Below are 6,062 nucleotides of genomic sequence, written 5' to 3'. Positions count from 1 at the left end.
AACAACGGTAACTTGGTGAAATTTTGATAAACTAATATGTGATAGAGCATCCTCTGAAACGGCCTGAAACCGTATTCCAGCCTACTGAAAACGCCTCCAATGGGTCGAAAAGCACGATCAAAGTTTCCACCTAACCCACCGCCGTAACACTGCCCCTCCTAAGACATGCTCGTCCGAGCATCATTAGATCCATGGTATTTGGCCAACCGATCAACATGAACAATCTTACAGGGGCTACGCGCGTTACGCTGTATCCGGTATGTGACATCGTTGATCCTAGTGACTACTTTGTACGGCCCTTCCCAACTCGGTGATAATTTCGGGGACTTCCCTTTTTTCGCATAGGGTTATGTAGCCACACCAACGATCCTTCCTCAAATCTCGTCTGGTTAGACTTCCGGTCATATCTGGTCTTCATCTTTTCGCTGGCCTGCAGTCCGTGTTCACGAACATGATTGTGAACACCATCAATCCGGTTTCGCAGTTCACTTGCATATTCTGAAATCGTCTTTGGTGCATCTGGAGGTCGTCCTGTCAGTAGATCCGCAGGTAAACGCAATTCTCTTCCAAAATTAGCACACGCAGGTGTCACGGCCGTGCTTTCGTGAACTGCGGTCCGATATGACATTAAAAAGAGTGGAATATGCCTGTCCCAATCTTTTTGATGGCTGTCAACTACTTTGGCCAAATGTCGTTCCAGAGTCTGATTGAATCTCTCGACCATCCCGTCTGACTGTGGATGATAGGACGTAGTCCGAGTTTTATGAATTCCCATGACTCGGCAAGTCTCCTGAAACACCAGAGATTCAAAATTTCTTCCCTGATCGCTGTGGATCTCAAGAGGTACTCCATACCGACAAAATACTTCAGCCACTACAGTTTCCGCTATTGTGACTGCCTCTTGATTTGGAATGGCAAACACTTCAGGCCATTTGGTGAAATAGTCCATGACCACAAGGATGTACTTGTTTCCGCGGTCAGAGATCGGGAACGGGCCTGCGACGTCCAAAGCAATTCTTTCCCAAGGTGCCCCCACATTATAAACTTTAAGCGCACCTCTACTGCGTGTATGTGGCCCCTTGACCGACGAGCAGCTAGTACACTTCCTACACCAGTCTTCCACATCTTCCCGACAGTGTATCCAGTAAAAGCGTTGTCGAATCTTCATCAGAGTCCTTTTTACTCCTAGATGCCCGCCGGAAATGCCATCATGAAAGGATCTTAAAACATCGCTAACTCTCTTTCTTGGTACAACCACTTGAAGGTGAGCATCCTTCCCGTTCGCTGACTCCCATTTCCTACACAGTACGCCATTGTGCATAATCAGACTTTCCCATTGCGCCCAGTAGCTCTTGGTCACTGTACTCATCGGAGCTACCTCACACCACTTTGGTTTGGGCATTCCACCGTTAATCCAGTCGTAAATGGGTTTTATGTCACGATCTTCCTGTTGTGCTTCTTGCATGACTGCGTCACTCCACTCTTCGCTAACAGTGTCGGTCCTCAACATCTTCACGCAGTCCTTATCCTCTTGTCTTAAACAGTGTTTGCAGTCATCCGGACAAGGCCTTCGGGAGAGGGCATCTGCATTTCCATGTGACTTTCCACTTCGATGCTCGATGGAAAAGTCATATTCCTGCAGTTGTTCGATCCAGCGTGCCACCTGACCCTCGGGGTTCTTGAACTCTAACAACCACTTTAAAGCAGCATGGTCAGTCCTGATTCGGAACTTGCGTCCAAGCAAATATTTGCTGAAATGCTGCAAAGTTTTGACGACTGCCAGCAATTCTCTCCGAGTGACGCAGTAATTTCTCTCGGGTTTCGATAACGATTTACTGAAATAGGCTATCACAACTTCCTGATCTCCTTTGTTTTGTGACAAGACTCCTCCGATGCCAGTATTGCTTGCATCAGTGTCAACAACAAACTCGTTATCCGGGTCGGGATATTCCAAAATCGGTGTTTCACAAAGTCTCTGTTTGAGATCTGAGAAGGCTGCTGCACACTGATCATCCCAATTAAATGGTCGTTTCTCTTCCGTCAGCTGGTGCAAAGGCTTTGCTATATCCGAGAAGTTCTTCACAAATCGTCGATAGTACGAGCAAAGTCCTAAAAAGGCACGCACTGCTGTCTTGTCTTTCGGTGTTGGCCAGTCCTTAACTGCACTTATCTTCTCAGGGTCTGTCTGGATGCCTTCTGATGAAATTACATGTCCCAAGTAGTTAACCTTACGCTTGAAGAATGAGCATTTCTTCGGACTTAGTTTTAAATTTGCGTCACGCAACTTGGACAAAACTTGCTCCAGTTTCTTAAGGTGGTCATCAAAATTTTTACCTACAATTATGATGTCATCCAGATACACTAGGCAAGTATCACCTAGGAGGCCGGCAAGTATTTGCTCCATTAACCTCTCAAAAGTTGCCGGTGCATTGCACAACCCAAACGGCATAACATTAAACTGCCAAAGTCCTTTACCAGTTGAGAAGGCTGTTTTCTCTTTATCTTTGTCCTTGATTTCCACTTGCCAGTAGCCACTTTTTAAATCCAAGGTGGAAAACCATTTCATGCCGTTTAAAGTGTCCAAAGTGTCATCTATCCTCGGCAATGGATAACTGTCCTTCTTGGTCACGTCGTTGAGTCTACGATAGTCAACGCAAAATCTCATAGTTCCATCCTTCTTTTTCACCAAGACTACTGGAGAACACCAAGGGCTGGTCGACGGTTCTATTACTTTGTCCCTCCTCATTTCCTTTATCATGTCTTCGACTTCTTTTTCTCGAGCTACTGGAACTCGCCGAGGTCGCTGTCGAATAGGCATGACATCTCCAGTGTCGATCTCGTGCTGCACTACTCCAGTTCTCCCGATATCACTGTCATGTGCAGAGAAGACACTCCTATAGCGCTTTAGTAGATTACGCGCCTTTAGAAGTTCTTCCTCCGTGAGATCATTCTCGCAGTTTTCCAATAATTTTCCAATATCCACAACTTCTTCTTGCAACTTGTTCTCGCTTGGCCATGGCAACTCCGTATCCAAGAGATTGCCTCGCATGTCCCCATAAGGGTTCCTTTACTTAGGACGTGTTGAGTGTCACTTAAATTAAGAACCCTTATAAATGCTGCAGATGACGTCATTACCACTGTGCGAGCTGGTATCCACGGCTTACTGCCAGCTATTTTCTCTATTAACACGCAGGAATGAGATCCTTGTCTCATACCATATGGCAACTTCACTGGAACTAGGGCTTGCGATCTCGGTTGAAGTGTAGTCCTTCTAGCGCAGAAGACATGTCCACCCACTTCACCCTCCATAGGAACTTCATAAGCCCCAAATTTCAGCACGCCGCCTTTTAAGTCGATCTTACATTCGTACTTCCTCATAAAATCTAGACCAATAATACAGTCGTCTACGATGTCAGCAATGATGACTTTGTGCCAGTACTTCTTTTCTCCAATCTTTACTGACACTTCTTGCTCCCCTTGGACGGAAATGTACTGGCCGGTAGCCGTTTGCAGCTGAAGATGCATTGGTCGGACTAGATGATCTCTGATCAGGTGTTTTAGCAGTCGAGAACTGATCACAGTCCGAGAAGCTCCGGTGTCGATAGTAAGGTGACATGGTACTCCACCAATTTCTCCTTTGACAGCCAGACTGTTCCCGTCGTTCGCCTGGGAGATCATAACTGGGACATTTTGACCACCAGCCAGCACTCGTCCCATAGTCCTGGCTTTTACTCGTTTCCCTGCTGCTGCCGCTCTGGGCTACCAGAGCTTGCTGGCCTCTCCATTTGGTCCGAGTCTCGTCGCCTCCAATATCTTTTCGGGCAGCCAGATTGCATGTGTCCTCGTTCCCCGCAGTTGTAACATCGAGGTCCCGTTTCTCGAGGTGGAGCAATCGGCTCCCTGACAGCAACTTCGCGCACCCTGAAGGATCTTGTTGGGTCCTGACGTACAGCTTCCACCTCGAGGGCATGGGCAAGCGCATCCTTCAAACTCCCATGGTGACCCAGTCGTACAGCAGCCCTCACTTCAAAGTCTCGAATCCCATCTATGAATGTCTGCACTAGCATTCCATCCGTAAAAGAGGATGAATCTTGGTATGCTTTTTGGACCAGTTTCTCTATTTCTAGGGCCCACTTTTGTAATGACTCATTACGACCCTGGGTCCTATCCTTCAGTTGAGCTCTGTAGACGTGCTCTAGATGACTGTCACCGAAGCGTGCTTCTAAAGCTTCAAGGAGACGGTCGTATGTCTTATTCCTTCCCCAACGTTTCCAAGACACTGAGAGCTTCATCCCGTAGCGCCAAACTCAGTGCCGTTTTTGCATAATCCTTGCTCCAGCCATTCGTTTCGGCAACCAACTCGAATTGGTGCTTGTATGCGGCCCATGAAGAGGTACCATCAAATGGAGGTATTTTAACTTTTCACCTGTGGCTGGTGCACCCGATAAACTAGTGGTGCCGTTGGCCACTTTAATCTCCAACTTCTGGAGGCGATTCTCGTGGCCTTCTACCTTTTCGTTGACACCGTTGAGGCGCTTTCGTGATTTTCGACTTTAATGTCAACTGCCACAATTTTATCCTGGACCTCAGCCATCTCCTTTTTCCATTCTGCGGTTGCGTCGTGTACCTCACGGAGGAGTTAAACTGGTTCTTTTGTTCCTCCTGTAGAATCCTAGCTTGTTCCTCCTGCTTTCCTAGCATGTTCCTCCTTGCCTTCTAGCTTGTTCCTCCTGCCTTCTAGCTTGTTCCTCCTGCCTTCTAGCTTGTTCTTTCAGGAGGACCAGAATCGCGTTGACGTCTATTTCCGGCTTTGGGGATACTGCCGCCGCTGTATCTGACGCTGCGGCGGTGTCTGTAGGGTCCCCAGCTGCGGCGCGGCTTCGGGTCTGCATCCTCTCCTTCTCTTCTTCTCGCGGAGTAAGCGGCATTTTCAATCCCACTTCTGACACCAAATGTTACGTTCGTGGGGTGGGTTCGTGATTGAAAAGCACTTTTAACACCGATGAATAAGAGTAGGATTTATTTTCACACTGTTACTTAACTTTACAAAACACTTAAAACAGTTCACAGTAATTTCGCACTCTAAAACTCACTTACAAGTCGCTTTGATTCTCTTCGATGTTTATCGCTCGGTATCGCATTCGAAACTGTCCTCCGCCGCAACCTCACCCGGCTTATATACCCCCGGTGAATCGGTCCACAAAGTTCGAGAACAGTCCAGCTAGGACGTCATACCTACATCTCGAATGTTCCGGAAACGAGTAGAGTGTCTGTCTCTTTCATGTGCTATCTCTCTCACACAGTTACTAGAATATTCCGGAAACAGGATCATCAGTCTGTTTCTCTCACACATATAGGCTATCCTTGTCACACACCTTCTCGAATGTTCTCAGTATAGCTGTCTCTTTCTAATCGTGCTATCTCTTTCACTCCTATGGAAAATTTCGCCATATACTTGAAATGTACTTCAGGCCCATAAGGGGTCCTGAAAACGCCTGAAAACGGGTTTTCAGGTTATGGCGTCATCGGATAGAGGGTGGCCTGAAACGGACTGAAAACATGTTTCAGGCGCCTGAAAACAACGGTAACTTGGGTGAAATTTTGATAAACTAATATGTGATAGAGCATCCTCTGAAACGGCCTGAAACCGTATTCCAGCCTACTGAAAACGCCTCCAATGTGTCGAAAAGCACGATCAAAGTTTCCACCTAACCCACCGCCGTAACAGTATTTATGTTAGGTAAGGTAGACGAACTATTGTTTCATTCCTGCTGGCTCGTGCTAGGCACCGACTTCGAGCTAGTAGGTACCTAGTGCTAGAAAAATATTTCGAAGGAATTTGTAGTCGGTTCCATTTTTTGTTATTTTTTTATTGTTTTTTGTTAATTATCTTGATTACTGCACGGGTAACTTAAGAACAATTGAACGGTTCGCAAAAGTAACTGTAGACTGTAAATTAAAAACACGTTGCTTTGGTTATATATATTAGGTACTCAGTTCTTCTGAATCGATATGGAAATATAGTCCTTCTAAAGATGGAAGGAAAAAGCTTGAGGAAGGTT

The sequence above is a fragment of the Choristoneura fumiferana genome, chromosome 8 (genome assembly GCF_025370935.1).
Source record: "Choristoneura fumiferana chromosome 8, NRCan_CFum_1, whole genome shotgun sequence".
Lineage (NCBI taxonomy): Eukaryota > Metazoa > Arthropoda > Insecta > Lepidoptera > Tortricidae > Choristoneura > Choristoneura fumiferana.
The sequence above is the reverse complement of the archived record's forward strand: the minus strand, read 5'-3'. Positions refer to the sequence as shown.